This window comes from Melozone crissalis, unplaced genomic scaffold (assembly GCF_028551555.1).
Source record: "Melozone crissalis strain CALT ecotype California unplaced genomic scaffold, PUWL_Pcris_2 ptg000042l_1, whole genome shotgun sequence".
Classification (NCBI taxonomy): domain Eukaryota; kingdom Metazoa; phylum Chordata; class Aves; order Passeriformes; family Passerellidae; genus Melozone; species Melozone crissalis.
In genome coordinates, this window is record NW_026535820.1 from 20,190,683 (window position 1) to 20,214,324 (window position 23,642).

Consider the following 23,642-nt stretch of genomic DNA (forward strand, 5'->3'; position numbering starts at 1 on the left):
TTTCTACTGATATAAAAGGTTAGGAACCACTACCAGGAACAAAGCAGAGTTATCAGATTTTTTGCTACAAATAATTCTGACAGCTAAGCAGTGATGTTTCTCTTTGTATGGATGCATATGTCCATGTATGGACTCCAGGGCATCTATGGGGCACCTTCAGGAATCACATCATGCTGGGAGCAGAGGGGCTAAGCTCCATCTGCCCCAACAGTTGTTCTGCAACAGCAGTAATTTAATAGAAAGAAAGGAGTGATAAATACAGAGCACCTGGTGAAGTAATAATTTCCAGTGTCCTTAGCAAGATTTCAGCTTCCTGACCTAAGCTACAATTTGGCTGGGTCAGATTTTGGTACCTCCATCTAAACCAAACTGAGCCTTGCTTCACAGCCAGGCTTACTGATTTCCGTGGGAAGATTGGCGGACTAGGATACTCCCCAACATGAGTCAGGGTGCAAGAACAGGTCTCTCAGTTAGTATAAACATATGTTTCCTAGGTCTGGAAGAGCTGGTGTGTTTTTTTGGTTTTTTGTTTTTTTCTTCTTCTGTTCTTCACAGCCTGTTTACATTTCCTGGCTTGTTAAACTAGATTTTATTTGCAGCCAGTACATCCTAGGGAACTGGAGGTGTTACACATAATTGCCCTCAGATTCATAAGGACTAAACAAAGTAACCTCCACCACCAAGGAGTCCCCCTGCAGTGTCAAGTTCCCTGGATGCCATGAGTGGTGTCAGCTCCTGCCACCAGGGAAAGAGCTGCTGGTGCAACCCAGCATGTGGCTGTCTCCCGGGATTTACTCACCTCCTCCAGGGAGGTGGAGAGTGCTGTGACTGAGCTGCTGCAAGGGAGGAAGCTCTGAGGATGAGGAATATGAAAGAATAATCCCAAATGAGGAGGAGGAGAAGCAAGCTAGTGGCCAAGTACTTGGCCACTTTCTTGGGTGATGGGAAAAATGGAGAGTGCCAGAGGATAGGGTTCCATTAGGGATTCCACCAAGGAGCCCAAAGACAGGGGGACCCAGCCAGTGACTGAAGCCAGGGAGAGGGGACAAGCAGGGGGAGCAATAGGCAAGAGCCTGACTGGAGGAGCAGGACACGACTACAGAGCAGAAGAAAACCACAGGCCTAAGTGTGCAGCTTGCCCTAGCCTGATGTGGGCCAGGACCAGGTGGTTTCCCTACCTCTATCCCATGAACATCCCACTGTCCATCAACAGGGCTCCCAACAAAAGCCCACCAGGGTCAGCTGTTGCCACCTCAAATTATTCACTCACTTGCTACCTGCAGCCCATCTGGGAACAAAAAACCAACTCCTGTTTTGGGAAAAAGGCTGCAGTAAAAGCCAGGCAATGGGCACATGCTACACCTTGGTAATCCCAAATTTAACACAGCCCTAAATCAGAATCATCAACCATTCTCTATCCCACACAGGAGCTTTCTTCTCCCAAGTCTCACCTAATAGAGCAAAGCTGTGACTGCTTGCCCCTGACCCATTTGCCAATAAACATCTGTTTTTTACAAACACCCGTACATGAACAGGTATTCAAAATTGTATCCTGCTTTTTTTGTCTTCACATTCCCCTACCCTTTCTGAATATTTTTTTATTTTCACATATGCTTTGCATTTATTCTAGCCCTTTATCCCCAACACATGCTGTGAGTCCCCAGTTTCCACATTCTTCTTTAACCCTTTAAACTGAAAGACTTTCTCAGTGGGATCAAATATCTGGTGGGTGATCCTTATGCAGATTTAAGTACTTCTTTTGTTTCTCAGCTTGCAACAGATCAGTTTTGATAGATAGTGAAACCACTGAAAAGGAGTCTCTGTCTGTAGCACACAAAGTATTTCCAAGATCTATAAAGGAAAGGGTAAAAATTGATGAGGTCTATGTAGAAAAGCCCACCCCCTTTTTTTTTTTTTTGTTCTGTGTACTTTTTAAACTTTCATTTATGTAATACTCTTTCATGCACTGCATCCCATAGGATGCAAATAGATTCATGATTTAATAGATTATAATTTCCTTTTTGCTTTTACCCACTTTATACAAGAACAGCCAGCTCTGCTGATACAAAGACAAAGTAAAATTTAAAGATTTCATTTTCCTCCAGAGACAAAAAGCTGACAATTACTCAAATTGCATTATATCAATTACTCAGGAAGGGTGCAGGAGATATTGACTCTGCTGCCTATACAGCACACTGTCTCAGATTAACTCAGTTGTCCCAAATACTGACCCATTTCTGCTTTTCCAGAGCTACTCAGTCCTCAGCGATGCTCCCGAGCTTCCTCTGCACTGATGGCGATGGTGACAGCGATTGAGAGTGGCAGGGCAGGGAGCAAAGGGCCTGTAGGTTATCTCTTACCAAAGCCAGGAAAAGTGCTTATGCTCCTTTTCTCCACTACCTGGGCTGTTCCCTTTAAGAAATTGAGATCTTCCCAAAGAAAACAAGCCTTTCTTTTTGGGTGTTTCGAGCCAGCTATTGAGAGAGGCAGTGCTATGTGTCCATATACTCATTTAGACTTGGACCATTCCCCAGCCATTATAAATGGCTAACACTGGAGATTGAAAATTTAGAGAAACATGCTATAAAAGCTAGCTAATCTATCGTTCTTCCAGTGGTTCATCTCTTTTAAATACTTCCTTTATGCTACTGACTCGAACTGCTTAGTGATGCTTATTTAAGTTTAGTTCTGGGTAACACTCTTATACTCTACAATTTTTATACAAAATAGAAACAATCCATCATACAGAATAAACACTTTTTCAGTCTAATTTTCAGCTTAGTTGACAGCAATCATATTTTTCAGTTATGTGCATGCATTTATACTCACTTGATTAGAGAGAAATTTTGTTTGAACAAAACACTTTGAACATTCAAACACTGCAGTCATAACATATTTCCTGTAAAAATGTGATAAATAAGATGCTAAACCACAAAATCCTAGGGCCATGCTACATTGAGAAATCACAATCCTGCAGACTCACAACAGCCCTCCCTGCATAGACTGACCCTTTGTTTTCAAAGCCCAACTTATATTAAACATGCACTGAACACACATTCTCAGCCAAGGATGTATTTTGATGTGACAAAGTCACATAGTTTCACACTTTTGTGTGGAAAATGCCGTAGCCCAAGAAATAAAGCTGATGCTTCATCTCATGAGAGACAAGAAGTCTTTTATGACCACTTATAAATGGTTTGATGTTTTCCCTCAGACAACAAGCAGTCATTTACTGGTACATGAGATTTCCATGAAAAGAGTCTGAATGTCACCCACCGTGAATAACACATTTAACACATTTCAAGAACTTTCTGTTAACTCATAATCATGCCTGAAATACAAAAAAAGTGACATTTCACATATTTTAGGAAAACAACCATGCAAAACCCCCATGAAACTCACAACCATGCACCAAACAACAAACATAACAAACATAGGTGGGACCACACTGCTGTGGGACAAATCTACTATCACCTACCCCTTCCCGGATTTCAAAGAAAAATCTCTGAATAACAATGATTTCTCATTAAAGACTAAATATTCAGCAGGTTTCCACTACAGACAAGAAAAAAATTAATCCTGATTAAATGAAAAATTACGTAAGTTGCAGCTTCACCTTCACTTGCTCCTTCTGGGGAGAGAGAGCAGAGCCCCGACCCAAACCAGCCCTCTCCAGCTTTGGTGCAGCTCTCCAGCAGCCAGGCACAGCCCTGCCCAGCGAGGAGCGCCAAGGCAGAGGCGCAGGGGGAGGATGGGGATGGATGGGGAGGATGGGGATGGGTGCCACACCCTGCGCCCCCCCTCCCCGCGGCTCCTCCTCGAGGCTGAACCTGCCCACCGCAGCAGCGGGCTCCCAGGGGATGAGCTCCTGATGCGCATCCGAGCAGCTCCTCCTCCTATGGGGAAGCCTTTGGGGAGAAAAGGCCATCAGCTGCACCACTAACAGAGGGATGCGACTGCAGGCAATTAGAGAGGGGAGAGGCCGGCGCTGCGCTGGTCTGATAAAATAGAGCCAGTGTATTTTTAATGTTCCCCGATGTGTTTCGTGTTCCCTGCTGCAGCAAGCAGGTCTACAGCATGCCAGCAGCTCAAGGAGCTTTTGCGTTCATGCAGTGCCACAAGGAATAAAGTTCCAGCAGCTCTTACTCCAATGCAGTGCTCTCAGGCTCTCAGTCTCTCCTCCCCTGATTGCCATGCAGCTCCCATCCTCACGCTAGAGCTGAAACTTTCCAACCCAAGGAGACCAGCATAGCAGTATTTGCCTATACTCTATTATGCATGTACACACTCAGAGGTGCAGCAAGAGCAGTGAATTTAACAACATCAGTGATGCAGCATGATCATCTTGACCTTTTAATACTCTCTGAAACGACTCTTCTGCATAGAATTAGAGAAAAAGTATACATTCAACTGCATCTGACCTTTACTGGTCCAAGCCTTATGCAGTTTGCTTATATTCTTATTTTTAGTGGGATTTAATAATGCTTTCTTTATAACAAACCTTTCAGTTTTCTATGGACAGAGATAATTGCTGACAGCACCAAAAGTTAAACAAAAAGGTATCACTCAGCTCACCAGGCTGTAAAAGAACAGATACGCATGGGACACACCTAACCCGGAGCTTTTTTCCCTTTTTTTTTTTTTTTTTTTTCCTTTTTCTGGCAATCGGGCCTCTGACTTGCAATCATTTTGACAGAAAAACATTGTAAGTAGTTTCCCTTCAACTTCGAAGCAACGTGCATGTTCAGTGGAGGAAAACAGTTTCTGCCTCAAACAGGGGCACACGCCGGAGAACTGCGGTGAGAGCAACAACCGCCTTGACCCAGCGCTTTCCTCCTCCAGCACAGCCCCAAGAGAAATTAAATCAAGAGAGCACAAGGCCAGACAGGGATGATTTGCTCTTGCGATTTCCACAGGAGTGCAAGTTTTTAAGCTTCTCGCTATATGTGATGAAGTTTCGCCTTTGAATGAAAAATGGGACAACCGAAAAAGACAAAATCCTTCTCCGCCGACCCGCCCCGGTCCCTCTGTGGCAGCCCAAGGGCGCGGGGCCGCACCCAGGATGCGGGAGCACCGACGGACCCGCTCAGCCCCCGCGCTGGTCGCACCCGCGGCTTCTCCATTGCCCTTTCCCCACACACCTGGCCGAGCACCGACACTTCCACGCCGCGCTCCGCGGGGCCAGGAGGAGGGATGGGGAACAGTGAGGGGTTCCAGGGTCCGAGCCGCGCTCCCGAGCACCTGGGGCAGGGAGGCGCGATGGCTCCAGCGCGGGGCGGAGCAGAGCAGCCCGGCCCGGCCCGGCGGGGCCCCTCGCTGCCGGCCAGGCGGGGGCCGGCGCGGTGCTGCCACTGCAGCGGTCCGGGGCTGCGATGTGCTCCGTGCATAACCACACCCACCGCATTGCAGAAGCCACGGCCCGGGGCGGGCGGGTACGGGGTAACCCCCCCATGGCGAGTAGCGCAGCCGGGCCCCCGCACCGCCCAGGTGTGGCGTCCCCCAGGTGAGCGGGGCACGGCCCTAGGGGGGCTCGGGGTGCGCCCCACCACGCCACACGCCTCGCCCGCCCCCCTCCGCCGCCTACAGAAGTTTCCCACAGAAATGCGTATCGTCCTAAAAAAATTGAAATTGCGCTCGCCCTCCCACCGCCCGGCAGAGCTGCGGCGGGAGCGGCCGAGCCTGTGTGTGTCCCCGCAGAGCCCCCGCCGCCCTCCCCGCTCTGCGGGGACACCGCTGGCCGCCTGCCCCGCTCCCCCAGGCAGCCTGGCCGCACGCACACGCCGCCCCCCAACTTAAAAATGGCTCCTAAGAATGATGTAGATATATATACACACATATATTTATATACATGTCTATATATATACACACACGCACGTATATAAATAAATGCGTATCTATTACAAAAAGGGGGAGATGCGACGTGCCTCCGCCCCCCGGGCATACCCTGGGCTCCCCGCGGCGGGAGCGCACCGCAGGCGGAGCGGCGCGGAGCTTCCTCGGGCGCGGAGCGGAGCGCGGCGGCGGCGGCGGGCGCGGGGCTGCTCCCGGCGCGGCGGCGGCCACGCGTCAGCAGCGGCAGCGCAGCCCGGCTCTGCCCAGAGCGAGCCTCCGCCGCTCCCCAGCAAATCAGGGCTGCCGAGGCTCCTCCGGCGAGAGGGAGGGAAAAAGGAAAGGGGAAAAAAAAAAAAAAAAAATGGAAAAAAAAAAAGAACTGTACGCAGGGGAGAGCGGCAAAAGCAGGATGGCAGCAGGTTTGTGGAGGCAGCCTGCCCTACTCCCTGGGCCACCGCAGGCTGCTCCCCGGGAACGGCATAGAGCCACCCCGCCAGCACAGGGATCCCCACCTGCGTCCGGAGGGATTCGGCCGGTTTTTGGCCCAGCTAAATGAATCCGTGTATTTAGGGAGATGAGTATAGCTGCAGCAGTTTCAGGCAAACCCCTGCGATTGAGAAGCTCCCTGTCAACTTAAAAGCAGCAAGCTGTGAGCTGGCAAGGTCTGGCTTTGAGTAACATGTGGGAGTTTTGATGGAGGGCCTTTTCAATTTTAATTTTCAGTGACAAACTACATGTTCTTAAAATATGAACTGTATTTCCCTCAAGAAGACTGCCAAAATGTAAAAAAAAATTAAATACATAAGTCCTGTTGCACATCAGCTCCTGATCCAAAAGGGATAATGCAAAACCAAAGATGACTTTGAAGTTTGTACTCCAGTACAGACCACAACATGCCACATGTCAGAAAGCATCAAAAAATTTGTAGTGCATACAAAAGCAGTTCGGGAGGGGATTAATCTGACTTGCACCATTCCAAGTGTTGTAAATATATATCTCCTCTTAGAGCACAAAACTGACTTCTCCCTTCTACACACACAGGAGTGGCTGTTGGGTTTGAGACTGCTGCATCACCATGCTCAGAGGCACTGGTCATTTGCTTCTCTGGGGGACAAGAAGCAGCTGAGCTTGCTCTTTTCTGGAGGAGGAATTGACCACAGGAAGGGCAGTGATGGCTTGGCTGCAGAAGAGTGACAGGTGATGCTGCACCTTCAATCCTAGTACAGCAAAGTGGATAAATGAGGTTTATTCTCTCTTTAGATAGGGCACTTACAGAGCTCCCAAAACTTATGAGATCCAAATCATACTCAGGGCTCTGACATGAATCGAGGGGAGAGGGAGGGGCAGAGAACAGCTCTCTTAATTAGCAGCATCTCTGGGGGATTTAAGAAGAGAAGAAGGTTTTGACAGTAGGCAGAAGCATACCATTTCTCAGATCTGCAAAACTCTGCTGTTCTGTATTTCACATGGAATCATAGCCAGCCACACACCACCCTCCTCACCTGCTATGCAAGAGTGCCTGGCACACTGTAATGTGCCTGAGAAGGAAAGAGAACTCAAAAGGAAAATGCATGCCATCAACTAAGGGAGGGCATACCTCTGGTCACGCAGTTGAAATAACAAGACTTGTATACTCTTTTCCACCAGGAGCTCTGGAAGCCATCACAAATCACACGGGAATGGTCTTGACAGCTAAGATGCACATTAGAGTTAACAAGGTTTGATTTGAAAAAAAACCAAAACAAAACAAGAGGAAAGTAAGAAAAGGACTGACTTGCTCTGAATCAAATTGAGTCTCTAAAGCAAACTAGGAGACTCGAGAAATATTTGTGAAAAAACAGCAAGAATTTACCAGCTCAATCTTTGGCAGCTCTTGCACTGCCCATTAGAGAGGAAGGTGTTGACATCACTTTTATGCAGACACATCACAGGAGTTATTAGTGCTCCCCAGCCACCCATGTCGTCCTTGAGCAGCACTGCAGGCAGATTTGCCCCACAGTTACACTATTCTCTGTGATCCCTTTTGTGGATATTCTGCATACATAATGGCATCTTTCATCTGAGGCTCTAGAAGGCTTCCAGCACATTGACTTAACCTCAAAGCATCAAGTGGTATTAACAGGCTGCTCCTCCAAACAAGAAATCTTTGCAACAGATTAAAGGCAGCTGGTACCTCTGGGCTACCAATATGGGCTTAAGTTTCAGAGCTCTCAACACAGTATTTTTTTTTTTCATTTTCAAATGTTAATTTATAATTTCAAAGTGGGTTTGTTGCCCCACTTGTCATGACTTTTGTCAGAAGGAAGCTCCAAGGATGTTTGGGTTTCCACGAATCAGCATTTTAAAATTTTTTAAATGTTTTTTTCAGTAATTTATAGCAAGCCTGAATCCATACTTTTCTTACACAGGTGGGAAATGTGAAAAATCCCTCTGCACTTCACTGGAATTAACACAGTGTCCATTTACAGAAAAGGAAGACACCAGATGACAGGTCCAGGTAGCACGAGAAGAGACTGATCTCCTGCCTTGCTATGGGACAATATTTTTATTTTTACTATTTTCTTTTCTTTCTGGAGGTGGTGCTTCAGACCTAGATGTCAGGAGCAAATGGTTCCATTTGAGTTACATTCATCTCAACTCCCAACACATCAGGCTTGGTGCAGCCCAAGGCAGTCCCTCCTCACCTCCAAATGATGCCCTGCTGGCAGCAAGTCACACAGCCCTTGTTGCTTGCCATGGAGGAATGTTTAACTCCTACATTCTGCTTATTTAAAAACAGCACCAGGTTGGGTGGGATGCATGTGGGATGCCACACACTGGCACTCGCTCTGAACACACAGCCTTTGAACCCCCCGCACCCTGCTGCTCTAGACATGAGCTCCCTGGGTGCCACCACCCACACACCATCTCCCCTCCATTTCAGTGACGGCAGAACACCTCTCCCTGCTCCTGTTACACCATCCCCTTTCCTCTTCTCATACCCAGTCTGGCCCATTCTCCCCCTCTCTCTATTAGCACCATACCTATTGGCCAGGGATTTCCCAAACATCTTCCACCTCAGCCCTTACAAAAGGCATATCTTCATCTTCCCTCTAAAGCAGTTTCCTTCCCCTCATACCATATATCTTCCCCACATTTTCTCCATTTTCTGTATTGAGATGGCAGGACCCAACTGTATGAGCAAGAGTCAGAGTCACTCAGGCGAATGAGCCACAGCTGGGGAAGGGGGTAAAAGAGGTGGAAAGTTCTGCCCTCCATTCTCTTCTCTACCCATACACCCCTTTTGCCCTTCCAGTTTCTCAGCTTTGGTGAACACTTGCAACTTGCTGGAGAAAGCCCTTCAAAGGGAGGAAGAAAAAGCCATGGAAGAATAATAGCAAACATGCAGCAGGTAAATTAGAGGTGGGGAAGGAAAAGGTGCCAACACACACACACACCCCCACACCCCTTCCCCACGGGGTTCCACTCAGAGGAAAACAGTGGTAAGGAAAACAGGCCTGTGCAAAGCATTTGGCCACTACAAGAACTTTTTTTTTATAGGGGAGAGGAATGGGGAGACACATGGTCTCTGCCAGGAAAAGATGAATAGGCAACCCTGGAAGAACAGGGACAAGGATTATTGCCCAGCTCTGGGAACTGATGCCTAAAACATTCTTGTGATTCCCTAATTGATTGGACATGGCATTCAAAATAGCACATAACAGAAAAGCAAGACACAAAAATGCTATCAAACTCAGCAAAAAGCCGTCTCAAGTCCAGCCAACGATGAATTAGCTGGGCACAGCACTTTGAGAAATGGCAAGTACTATAAAAGTACTAGCATTAATACAGCATTATTAAGAAGATACTTCTTAGCAGACAGGAGCTTGGCACTATCTGTCTAGACGGGCAGATGGGTTTGGAGTCAAACTGATTTTTTTTCTTTTTTTTTTTTTTTATTATTACCGTATCCACTTCCATTTATTAAAAGCAAACCATTCTGTCCATGACTCATGCAGCTTAACTTTCTGCATGGCAATGAAACAAAATTCTCATAATTAAGAATGATCACTGTGAACAGATGAAGGTAAGATTTAGAAACCAAACCAAATTTTCTATTTCTGTCTTCACTCACTACAAACATAATGCCCACTAATTGGCCAATATTACCATTGCCTTAAAATATGTCAGTAGTAAACCTGTAGATGAGCTATCCTTAAGCAGAACTCAGTGACACAGCAGGTTAGATTCATTCTTGACACTGGTTTACTGACCTCAGAGAGGAGATTTATTTGGTCTGTTGTCTGTAATTCTCTGCCTGTCACTGCCAAATCCACCCCATTTTAAGACTACTGAAGGAACAATAAGTAAATTTGGCCCCAGCGCTGTGCAACTGAAATCCTGCCCGTAGAAGATTTACTGCAATTAATTCAGCACTGCCCTTTGCCACTTTCATATCTGTGGCCACTTTCTGACTGAAAGCATTAACTGGATTATCAAGGATTACCTCCTGCTGCAGTTCTCCAGCCCCCATTATGAGCCAAAGGTAGTCACATTTTATGGATACATAAATGTGATGCTTTGGGATGTACCTGAGGCTGTGACCAAAACATATGAGGGTTATCTTTCAGAGAGAATAATAAACCGAAGCTTTGAATCACAGTTAAGGTTTTAATTTTTGATTTAGTTTGTTTATTCATAGTCATTAATAAGGCTTAACCGTAGTTTGATTTAATATGTGCTGACTACAGGAAACCAACAGCACAATATGCAGTCAGTACAAATTTATTTTCATTTCATTAGTGTTCCTGAAGCCCAACAATAAGGGAGGGGAGGACAACTTTCATTTTTCAGTAGCACCTCTAGGACCACAAACTTCCCAGATGGCAACCATCTCTATGGAGGTTAACACAGACTATTTTCCTTTACTAGGTTGCTTCCTTCATTATTTTCCATACCATTAAATCCTGTCTTGCATTTTCGTTATAAAACTATTGTTAGCTCTTCTATGTCTTTTCATCTAATTCAGAGAAAGATTTAAGGTGAAGTTTACGTAAGCATAAGCTAGAGTCTTACTGAGTTAAAGAACAATCAATTCTCATTTTTATGGACTACTATCAGAAATAGACATGCCATCCTGAATCATAACTGCTTTCTACAAATCCCATGAGGAAGATGTCTCTTCCTCATGACATCTATAATAAAATGGCTTGCAGTGGCCAGGTTAATAGGCATAGCCCCCAACTGCTTTCATATCATTTGTCTTCGTTAGCTGCAAGATTTACCAGGGAGGGAAGGCACTTTAATGAGTGTTTGCATAGCACCCAACACAGTTCAGCTCTCATCCTAATTAAGGTTAAAAGCAATTAAGGGAAGCAGTAGTAGGTTCTTGTTTAAAATACAATGAATGTTTATGTTTATCATCATACTAAAATGCTATTGGGAAAGGATAAGAAGGCCTGCTCAAAACAGAACACATTTATCCTTTATCTTTGTTGTCTTATAGGCTAAGATGTCCCAGGTTGCTTTTTTCAATAGTTGAAGGATTCCTTTAGGCTCAAGGATTCCTTGCAATTGAAACATTTCTGGCCTGGCATGTCTAAACAAGAACTTTAGGTTCACTATCTTTGCTGTTGAGCTATCCCTCTCCATTTTTAATCTCCCAGAGTGACAGAGGAGTAGAAAAACCCAGATTGGACAACAATAAGTAAACTCTCAGAAAGGAGAAGGGCTGGTGTTTCTAATCTATCAAATACACTTTTTGAAGAAAACAACAACAACAAGCAAAACCCCAATTTATGCACTGTAATTTCTCTGTCTCTAATTAGAAAAGTGCACAGTTGTTCCCAGTATGCTGCCTCATCTTGCTCTTATATCTTTCCTTGCACAAAACTTTACAGCAGAAGTGGCTGCTCTTCACAAAACAAGGACCTGGGGCTGTGCCCGGTGGCTCCAAGCCCACCAAGCCAGATGTCACCCTTGTTCCTCACAGCCTGTCCCTGGCCCAGTTTGCCACATTCTCCCAGTTAGACATTCGCAATACCAACAGGAGAAACCTCTTTATTAATCCCACAATTTCTCAGTTGCTCCTTCCCACCTCCATCTCCTGCCCCTTTCACTAAGCCACTACAAATATTTATTAAGTCTGTGGGAAGAAGCAGGCAAACACTTTCAAGTTAGAACTGAAAATAGAGGAGAAGCAATAAATCTGATCAATTCCTCACCGTGATTTCCTGTGAGAGCTCATCAATACGAGACTGAGGAGTGGGTGGTGTGGTGTGACATGAGCAGTGAGAATGACAGCAATATCACACCACTGCCTCTGGCAGGAGCTATGCCAGCTTGTGCTGGCATCAGACGATGATGTTGGGCATCAGCCTTTACTTATGTGAGCAACTGATCAAAATTATACCCCTATCCTTCAGCCCCCACCTGAGTGGGGTTCACAGGGGCTGGCCCAGCACCAGCAAACAGCCTCTGCACATAGCCAGGAGCTCCTCCACCTGACATTCATAGCTGCTCAGACGCTTTCGAAATGCATTAAAACATCATCTGATCCAGATTACAGTTTAAGTCTCACATTCAATTCATGGGACACTGCCAGTTAAAATGAAGGCAGTGAAGAGACATTCATCCCTTCCTTCTGCTTCAACAGCTTACTCCCTCTGCAACTCGCTCTCACTATCAGTACTCATGGAGAAAAAATCAGAAGTAACTCACTGATGCAGGGTTTTTGTGTTTTTTCCTCAGCAAATACAGTGGCATACCTTAAAGTTAGATGCCTTGTGTACCCAGCAAATTGTATATCATGATAGAAAGTAGCAGAGGGTCACACTCCACTGTCTTCTTTCTAACTGAAATGCAGCCAATTGCTAACTTGACACAGACCTGCAAAACAGCCCCATGGTATCTGCCTTGGGATCTCCAAAGGGTAAATCCTCTTAACAGCATGAAAATGACACTGGTACAACTGGGGGGTGGGGAAAGGCAACACCATAACAAACCATCATCTTCAACTCACAGCTTTAAACTAAACAAATTTCACTCAGCCAAATGACAAATGGTATGTGTCTGTCCCCTAGGCACCAAAAAATAGCCAGGAAGGCATCTCAGCCTCTCACCTTCTGAAAAGCTTTTTACACATTTCAAATAACGAGTATCATGAACAGCCTCTCACAGTGCAAATGTTTAATTTATCACACATCCCTTGAAACAATAATTTTAGGACTGGGTTTACTTGGTCACCACCAGGCTCTGCTCCCAGTCAGCCTGTGTGCAAACATCTGTCCAGCTGCTCCCACAGAAACTCATGCACAGCCCAAAGTTGCCAGGCAACGTCCTCGATGCCTTAAGCATCAGGCCAGCTCGCCTGCTTTAAAAAAGTTACTTGGAAAAATAGGCTGATAGGAATGCACAAGCTTACATAAGAAACATGCATTTAGAAGAAAAGATGCTGTGCTGTTTTCCCAGAAAATTAATTTTTGGGTGCACAATTTGTTTTTGGTAAAAAAGTAAATGTCATAATTCCTGTCCTGTCATCACATTCAAGAAACAGAAAAGGCAAACAATTAGTGTGCAGAAGTTTCTAAGATTTCTAAATTAAAATCTGAACAAATAGTCAGGTTGAAAAATCTATTTCCTGGGCAAAACTACACAAAGCACACACTGCCTTTCCATTCCTTCCCCAAATCCAGGAATTAGCAAGCATCCCTTCAGTGTACCTGAGGGCTGACACAGAACCACTGGTGACAGTAACAGTCAAGCACATCAGTGGTTTCAAATGCATAACTATAAAATAATGTATTTACAAAGAGCCTGTGAACCAAAGAGTTCCAGGCTACAGTCTTCTCCGCATTTGAACTAATTTTGCTCAAACTTTAGTCAACTTATTTCCAAGGCCCTCTTTAACACACCAATCAGAGCAGCCTAGCACTCCCACTTTCCAGGGTTTTAGTGTAGCTCTTCTCTCAAAACAAAGTAACAAACAGAAAAAGTGGGACTGGAATCTGTTTCAAGACAAAATCATGTCAGTAGCGTCAGGGCTTACACACAGGGCTGGTCCTCAGTTTGCCAACTTGCCCGCTCTACCCTGATGGCACCATGGTGATGGGTTGCATCACTCTGCACTGGGGTATCCTGACCCATCTGCTAAGGACAAATTTGCAATTGCCATTGCACCTGTTACCATGCACCATGAACGGTCCTTTCTCAACCAAAGTTACCAGACCTTGCTGATGCTTGAGGTGCCAGCCAAGGGCAATAAGGCTGGAAAAGGAGTGTTTTCAGTTTAAGACACTGTTTTCCCCCGACAAGACACGCAGTGTAAGACATAATGAAACCTACAAATATTTTCTCAAAGGAAAAACACAGTGACATTGACACCAAGTATTACATTTACACAACATGTAGTGTACAGTTGTTGCCTTTACAATTGCAAGAAAATTCTATAACTCAATTAGTTTGGAATTAAATGTCCCAAACTCCTCCAATTCTGACTTTGCTATTAAGTCCATTCTTGAAGGATTGGGCCATTTTACTGATCTTTGTACAGCAGCTAATCTATAGTCTAAGAGTTATTTTTATAGACAAAAATAATAGAAGAACAGCAGAAGAAAGAAGTTACAAAGAAACACAAGCAAGCCAGATAAATGAACTCATAAAACAGCCTTCAGAGGGTTCAGATGACTTCAATGAGTTGCTCTCATATCTTCCTTTCACATTTTGGGGAGAAAAATTGGAAAGATGAAAATGAAATATGGGAAAGGTTGCGTTCATAAGGTTTTATTACTGCTCCTAGTCCTCTACACTCCATGCTTGCCCCAGCAAGCTCAGTGCTATGAGTACCCCTCTGAATCTTTCTACAAGGCAGGCAGGAGCATATGCCCCGGCAGTGTGTGAGCTGACAGGCAGCACTGCTCACACTGATTGTCTATCACCACACACGCTGCGATTAATCAAACAGGATCCCTGCCCACTAGGGCTCACACCCAAACAAAACCTGTCCCCTAGAGAGAGAGGCAGGCTTTGCTCCTCTGGACCATCCATTCTAGACCACCATGGCTTCACCACCAGCACTGCTTGTCTCTCTTTGTCACAGCACTGCGCAGGATGGATTGGAATGCTCAGCATCACAGATGCTGTGGCAGTGTCTCGTGGCGCAGAGCCGCCGTGTCTCTCCCTGCGCCAGCCACCCTCTGCTTTGCATTAAGCAATACAAAGTCTTGCTTTATTTTCCTTTGTGGGGGATTCTGCCACGCTTTGAAGGAACCTGAAAGTGATTATACAGAGGAATGATGAAACATGAGCTCTTGTTCTCATGTTCCATCCAGACAAAAAGGCAGGAGATAGAATGGCTTATTCTTGGAGAACTCAGCCTTGACTATCCACCACAATTGTGGTGATGCATTTCTTAGGGTGCAAGAGTGCCAAACCCCTTCAGAGAGCAAGATCATTTTTGTTCAGTACTCTGAAATCATCTTCAAAAAGAAAGTGTTCTCATGTCATCAGTGGATTCCTCACTGGTAGGTTTTCGGTTTGTTTTCCTTTTCCCTGTTTTTAATGAGTAGCAAATAACAATGATAAAAACAACAATAATAATAATTTTAAACTTTTAATGGGCAGTTGTTGGAATAACATGACAAAAGGTCTAGCCTTTGAGTGAAATAAATTTTCTATACTCCACAACACCCATGAAGTCAAATACTCTGATGTATGTCAGCTATAATGATTAGGGTAAGGACTTCTGAAGTTAAACTCACCAATGATGAATTTACAAAGTAAAGCAAAGCAAAGTTTTGTTTTTCTGTAATTGACTGTGATCTTGAAATGCATGTGAATGACAAGGTCTGTTGCAAAAGCTGCATCATCAATGTGGATATTTTATTCATTTACCTTCTTCAAAGCCTCTGTAGAGCTAAAATTATGTTCCCTATTATTTATCAATTTTATTTCATCTTATCAAATAAAATTTTCACTTTGCAACTTCCCAGACATCCCGTTATGTGATGTGCCTAAAGTTTGTATAGAATTCATCAGTCGATGAATGCAGCAACGCAACGTTCACCAGGCAATTACAGCATCTGAGAAACTCGCCATAAAGCAGCAGTTATAATGCATCATGTACATGCAAACTGAGCCATTATGGAAGATAATGTAGCATGTTACATCTTAATTTCTTATCTTTGAAGTCCTTAATGCCCTCAGATTCTCTACCATGAGTACAGCGACTGCTTTTAACCACTTGTTACCTCTTTCAGTACCTGAAACCTATATAACACTTGCCCTGTGTAAGGAAAAGTTCAGGTTTTTTTGCTTGCTTCCAAGAGAAAAGGAAAGTGATGAAGAATAGAGACATTTTTGAAATGCCGACAGCATTACTAAGTTAAATAATAAGGAACATTTTGGGTAGGATTTACTTAGCCCACAGAAAGCAGTTATAGCTACACTTAGGCATTCGCAAATATTTGAGAGGTTTTCATACGGGGAACAGCCGTGCACAGAGATGTCACATTTGAAGCAGAGTGAGAGGGAGAAACAACAGCTACTTGTAACCATGCAAGAGTGCTGAGCTTGCACAAGCCCAGAGGGCACCTCCACCTCCCACCTGTAGTGGGAACTCACCTCCACCACCCCTGCGCTCAAGCTCAGGGGCGCTGGAGAGGTGAGGAACACTGTCAGTGACCTGGGTACCTGAGCATGGCTCCAGAGGATACCAGGATCACACTGCAGGAAGACTTTGTCTTAATTATTGATATACGATCAACCTGGTTTGTTATGAAAGACCAACAATGAATCTGACCTGAGAAATCTAGGTTCTGTGGAATAAATGAGTTGTAAAATACTAACAAGTAGGGCAGACTAAAACCAGCCGGAAATTTCTACCAGGGAAAGCATTTTGAAAACAATGTATCAATAATGTAATTTTCAACTGTATTGTATATTCTCTTTCAATAATTTCCAATGTTCCTATATTTGTTTCTACACTGGGTTCTCTTTATACATATATATTTAGGGAAATAAAAATATACCAGGTCTCTCTGATAATTTCAATTCTCTCTTCTTCCTCCCACCCACATCTCTACATCTCCACTTTGCTTAAACCTTATGGTTTCAAAGAGTAGTAAAGAAACTCGTGGAAGTGAAGCTGGGTGTTGTATCAGCTATTCAAATGAGAAAATTAAACATGGGAAGGAGAGGTGGTATGAATCATGCTGAGTCATGTGACATTTCTTAAATCCCAACAAAGAAAAGTTTTAAAAATTTTTTAGTTAATAATAGCATTGCATATCTCAGATTCCTTAGTGGACAGACAATATTTGTCTGTCTTATTTGACAGTAAGCCTGCTCTTACCCAGGCTTCTTATACCTCTATAGACTATAATTTTCCTTACTTTTTGTAGTTTTCATTGCACTCTGATAAAATTTACTTTCTAGCATAGAAGAAATTCAAACTAATCATGGCTGTGCTGATGAGAAAAAGAAATCAAGACATTTTGTCCAATGCTCACTATATACACTGAGAATGCATCCCCTAATAGGTTCTAACACCTATTATATTCTCTAGTAAGTGATTTTATGAAGTGGCATCCCCAAGTTATTCTAAGCCATTAAAGGATATTAAGAAAAAATTTCTCAACTGAAAAAGATAACAAGCACTGGAACAGGCTGTCCAGTGAAGTTGTGGAATCTCCAACCCTGTAAGTGTTAAAAAACCCCATGTAGATGTGGGACTTATGGACATGGTTTAGTGGTGGATCGGGCAGAGCTGGGTCATTGGTTGGACCCAATGGTCTTAGAGGTGTTTTCCAATCTTAATGATTCTATGATTTTCAAGACCAGAATCAGAGTTAGCAGTTTGCTTAAACAAACAGGTTTCAAATCAGATTTGAACGCTGCCCTGACTCTGAGCACGTTGGTGAGAGGAAAGGAGGGGTCAGACAGAAGCAGCCCTGCTTCCTCCATACCATTTCCTAACGCACACTCTGCTCTCTGGCAGCAGCAGCCAATAATTATATCAGATTTCACAAGAGGGCTTCTCTGCCTGAACAGTTGGGCTGTTTATAAAACTAGGAATTATAGCAGCATTATAAACCACACAAATAAGCCTCCTCTCTGCTTGTTTGCACGTGGGTTACCCATAGGCAATACTGACAGGCCTTATCTCAACACATTCTTTTCCATCCAAGCCACTGAGAAACAACAGAGACTTTCTAAACCTGTTTGAAAATCGTATCACTCACTCACTCACTCAACGAGAGCCTTAAACAGACTATCAGGATTACAGCACAGGTGGAAAAAAACCATAAAGTCTGTTCTATCCACGGGAGCTTTACATAAGCAAACATGCTACTCCTCCCTGCAACAAAGAGGTCTAATCTCAACAGTTCAGTAGGTGAAGCCCTCACCATTGAAAAGGACAGGAAAACTCATCGGTTTAATGATGAAAGGCTGTCCCTGCCCTGTGCAGGGTGGCCAAGCCCAACAAAACCAACAGAAATATACTGTCAGAGAGAAACAATGCATTGTCTGACTGCTCTGTTTTGCAAATTAGACAAAGACTATTTTAATAGCTGTACAGTTTTGACTCAATTCCTTTATTTGCATTTTATCCAAGGGCAGCAATGCCATATTTGTGGAGAATTTTTTCAAATACCTTTTTTCTAAATAAATGAAAAGAGTACATTCAAGAGAAACAGATAAATTATGCTCAGCAATGAACTAATTATTACAAAATACACATTCATCCCAAAAGAATTCTAACTTATTATTTCAGCCCATTTGATAATTCAATTCAAATGCAGAAAATATTTGAAAATGACACAAACATACTAGCACATAAAAGGACAGCAACTGTGTTTAATATGGACAGTTAGTGCAATTACAGTAATTTCTCATCCAAGTTAGGTGTGCAGTTGATTCTGTGTGCATCCCTCAGCATCAGACCCAACAGACCCCCCCAGTGCAGCGCATGAAGGTCAGCTGCTCCTAATGCCGGAAATTTAGTGAAACAGCTCGGTTTGTTATTGCATTGGAACTGCCTTTAGCCAGGCCAGCTCGCAGCTAAATGGCAGGCAGAACAAGCAAATTCAATTAAAATAGCTCTGAGGCAAAAAGGAGATGAGTGTATTAGGAAACTATAAATGGGAACTTAAATGGGTGCTGCAAGAGCACAACCAGCCCACATCACAACCCCGTCTTTCCCTCTTTCATGCCCATGTTTTTCTCTAACAATGATGAATATTTTTAAATAGGTTGCTCCATTTCACAACTTTATCTTATCTTGGCATGCAATGAGCAGACACAGAAGACCTGGGTTTTCATCAATCCTAACACACCAATCCTTCCCTGTTGAGGAGAACTTTCAAAGCACATAGACTATCCCACTTTCCCAACTTATTTTTTGTCCCCCTCCACAGAGAGAAGGCACACAGAGCATCCTTTTGGCACAATGTCAGGCTAAACACAGGCAGGGCATGAGCTGCCATCAGCCTCTGAGGGAAGAGAAGAGTAGGGCACAGCCCCCACAGCTCCAGGACTGCTCTGCCAGGAACTTCAGAAATTAGCCTGAAAGTTATTCAGGCCAGCAGAAACATTGCCAATATTCACATATTCACACAGATGGGCACAGAATTTTTTTTCCTTCCTTCAAATCATTGCAAGACACTGCTCCACATGTGGTCAAGGGTAGTATAATATTTTCTTGGGCTCACAGCTCAGGATGGGAGTAGTTAGGGGCCAATTCTCTAGAGGTGGTTTTAATCTGAAGAGTTCTAGAGAAGAACATCACCCGTGAACTGTGCAGCCTCCCCAAGAGCCTTGTCTTCTGTACTAGGGCTCATCCATGCCTTGTTTTGCAATTACTTTCATGCAGTTCCTTCCCTTCATCATTGCTTGTGGCACCACTTTTGTTTCCCAGCTGAAGAAAACTATCTAGATAAGGGAAAATCAAACCCTTTTTAGTCTCACCAGATATCAGACAGTCCTACATCATACAGAAGAGCATCAGGAATAAAATTAACATTTTATATTCAACTACTTCTGTGTCTCTCAATGAGAGTCTCTCTTATTTTTTAATTTTTAAATCAGCTACATATGTGTTTGCTTAACATCTACCCTAGATCCTAAAAAAAATTGTTTTCAGTGGGTCTCTGTTGCTATAATAGCTGTGATGTGCAGCTACATACTTCTGCACCAGCACTGGATCAGATGCCAGGATTTATCCAAATTACCAATTCAGTTCTGTTTCTTTGACTCTGCCACAAGTTAAAAAAAAAAAAAAAGTCATCAAAGCAATGTTCAAGTAATGAACATTACACAAGTTCAACCTCAAAGTTTTACTCTTCAGAGCTAACTAAAACCAGGCATTTTCTGAACTGATGTAAGTAAAACAAAGCTGTTTGTGGTTGTTGTTTTGCTGGGGTTTTTTTCCTTTTTTTCTTTTCTTAGCATCAAAGTAATGCATCTTCAAGCACAAATATTTTATTTTCTCAAAGCAGGGCCAGATTTTCATTGTGGTTTACATGACAGCCTTAATAATCAGAAAACTAATGAACTTGGGATGAAGACAGACCTCAGAGTACAATGAATAAAATCTTTTCTGTCCTTAGTACCATCTACTACTAGGACCACCTCCTTTTTAAGAAAGATAAAATATTTTTCTCCTGTATTTTCTTTTTTTCCCCTCACACACAATTTATTTCACAGTTTTAGTGATCACTTTCAGATGTCAGTATGAAAACAACAATTTTTTTTCATTAATACACATAAAGCTACTTTATTATTTCTTCTCTTGTAGCATCTCAGAACTCCAGGCGGTGAAAGGAGCTAAAGCACACTATAATCTTTATACATCAACAACAGGTAGCCCTTGCTTTATACAGCCAGAATTAAGACTAGGAACAGTACTAAAGTGAAATTATTTTGAAACGAAACCCCCTTTTCACAGTGAATCCCAGGAAATTCACATTTCTTTCATGTAATTATGTTTATGTTGTGTCTAGAGCAAGTGAAACTTGGCAGGAGTGCAACACTCAGCAGACAGATATGGCAGCAGGAGAAAAGATAGCAATTCTAAAAAAAAAGGCTTCAACAGTATCACACACAGGAGCCAAAATTCAGAAGAAATATGTGTTCACTATCAGTGAGGTTAAAGAACTGTTGGAAACCCGTGCAGCAGAAAAGTCCACTCAGCCTCTGAAAGATAATTTTACCTTTTCTTTAAGCAAACTGGACAAGACAACCTGGACTTCTTCTTTTACATCAGTAATGTTGAATAATGCAAGCAGACTGAGAAGCTTCAGAGGAATCATTAGGGCCCATGCTTACAACAAAAATATTGACCAATCTAATAGGAACACAGTTTTTAGGTAAAATTACCCACCAGAATACATTAACATTATAGAAGTCAATACTTAGAAATGTCAAAATTAAGTTGCATTCTACATGCACTATGTTCAACCTTCCTCTTTCTTCTTCTTTTTTGGCCAGGAGGGGACTGCTGCCTTATCCAGTGGAAAAGGTAAAGAGTATTTAAGGAACTGAGTCATGAGGACAGAGTTATCAATTTCCTCACTTCCTTTCCTGTGGTGCTTAACACTGATAAACGAGCACTGCAAGAATAGCCATCAATACTGATAATTGCCACCTTTCCAGCCACATTTTCTACACAGGGAACTGAGCCACACACATGAATGTCAAAAGCATCCATCAGTTTGGGATCCCCAACTGGTGCCACCCAGGCAAGATCATTTACACCATGTCGTATCTTCTAGGACAATCCCAATACTTTTCAGCTGCAGCTCATCACTTTTGTACTGAAATTCTCAAATCACAGCTCAAACTTCAGGAAAGGGAAAATTCAGATAATTGGCATAGCCTCAGTAGGGAACTTCAGGGTAATGGACAGGACTGAGTGGATCAGTGCAGTCCAGCCTGCTACTTCATCTCCCCCATGGCCTTGCCCTGTTATCACAGCCCTTCTGCAAAATATAAACAGAAGTTGGTCAGCTTCTGAGCACACCACTAAACAAGCCCTAACTCGGACAAAGCAGGCATCACTCTCTAGTCCCTTCCCCTGACTTGTTACTGTCCTGCTTCCTTCTTTTCCCCCACTTCCTGATCTTCATCACACTCTCTACTCAGAGGCTTCCCTTCCACCCATGCCTAGTCTCACCAACTTGAACTCAAATCCTCATCAAACATAAACTTTTTGTGCAGCACTTCACTCAGTAAGGCCTTGCCAAAAAGCCATGCAGCCTGCCAAGATAATAGGCTTTGCCTGAAAGCACAAGAACAACAGAACATTTGAGAAAGAACAGAAAAAAAAATCCTAATATAGGTAAAACAATGTATTATCCTTTTATTTCTGAAAACAAGGTTAAGATCATTTTGGCTTGGTAAAAAACCCATATCCCTTATCTTCCCCTCCAGGTGAGGCATACACTCCTTTTGGATAAAAGAGTTAGCTGAAGCATTCCAAATCATGGGTTGAAAAACAATTTCCATGAGAAACACCTCACTAGCAGTCTGATAAAAATCAAAAGAGTTCAAAAAGCATAGGATTTGAATTGAATCATTGAATAATTATGATTAGAAGAATCAAAATCATTAAGTCCTATCTCCTTGCTGAAAGCAAGGTTAACTTCAAAGTTAGATCAGACTGTTTGAGCATTTGTTCTGTCAAATTCTGAATACCTTCAAGGATAAAGACTGGATACTCCCTGGGCAAAATTTGCTGATATTTGATCCTCTTTACCCTGAAATTTGGTTTTTTACACCTAGCAGGAAATCCTTCTGCTGCCATACACTTCCAGGATGAGGCTGGTCCACCTTATTGATAGACAATTCATAAGATTCCTCTTTGATTACTTTCTTCTCTGAGATATATAAAGTCACACTTTCCACCTCTCTTGGTCCTTCATTTTATTCTTCAGCCTCCTTGCTATCTAGATAATCTGCATTCTGAAAATGAAAGCCTTTCTTCCATGGGAACAAACTGGGCATGGGACTCCAGATATAACCTGTCTTTGGCTGACTATGGGGAACTTCTCTTGACATTCCATCTATGCTCTTCTTTAACCATGGACATGGTTTAGTGGAAGACTTGGCAATGTTATTTTTATGGCTGGACTTAATAATCTAAAGGGTCTTTTCCAACCTAAATGATTTTATAGTCTGTGATTCTGTCGTTGCCCTTCACTGCTGACTCATGTTCAGTTTGTGCACCAAAAGGACTTGTAGGTCCTCTCCTGCAGTCCTGTTACTGAGGCAGCATCCCCCAGACAGTTCTTATTCCCTCCCAGGTGCAGTTCTCTGCATTTTTCTATGCTGAGCTTCACAGGACTCCCTCTTGTTCCACTAGTGCAGTTTTTTGTGGCTCTCTCTAACTCCTAAAAACTGCAGTCCCTTGTGTGGCACTGTAATGGTGAATGGGAATGACTTACATTCATCGAGGGAAAAGCCTTTGGAGAATAAAGTCCCTGTCAGGACTGCCCATCCAGACCTGGAACCAACCTAGCACACCTCTTAACAGCTCTTGTCCGAGCCTAGGACTGAGACACTCCTGCTCACTCAGGGAGCCCCTCAGTGCCCACTGCTCTCACAGACAGCTCCACTAATGCAGAGCAACCTCTGCAGGTTCATGAAGCCTCCATTAGAAAAGGTCCCCCAAAACACTTCCCACAGAAGGAACAGGTATGTTTCTTCCATCATCACTTCTGGAAACATTAACTACCGGCATCTGAAGGCAGACAAAAAAATCAACACAAACTAGGAAGTACTAAACCAGATGTGCAACAAGAAGAAATGATGGATCTTTTGGGGAACAAGATGAA

The 23,642-nt window shown here is 43.4% G+C and overlaps 1 protein-coding gene across 16 annotated transcripts in view; it reads right to left on the reverse strand.

The window, feature by feature from the left end:
- The window catches only part of EPB41L3 (erythrocyte membrane protein band 4.1 like 3), a 94,727-nt gene extending 88,701 nt beyond the window's left edge, over positions 1 to 6,026 (reverse strand). For 15 of the 16 annotated variants that reach the window (XM_054285236.1, XM_054285233.1, XM_054285231.1 and 12 more), the window contains exon 1: positions 5,944 to 6,026. The gene's annotated coding sequence lies outside the window, so the exon portion shown is untranslated. Of the gene's footprint in view, positions 1 to 5,141; positions 5,160 to 5,943 lie in introns of those variants that run through there. The other variant, XM_054285223.1, reaches the window with a different exon arrangement.
- Between the last annotated feature and the right edge of the window lie 17,616 nt (positions 6,027 to 23,642).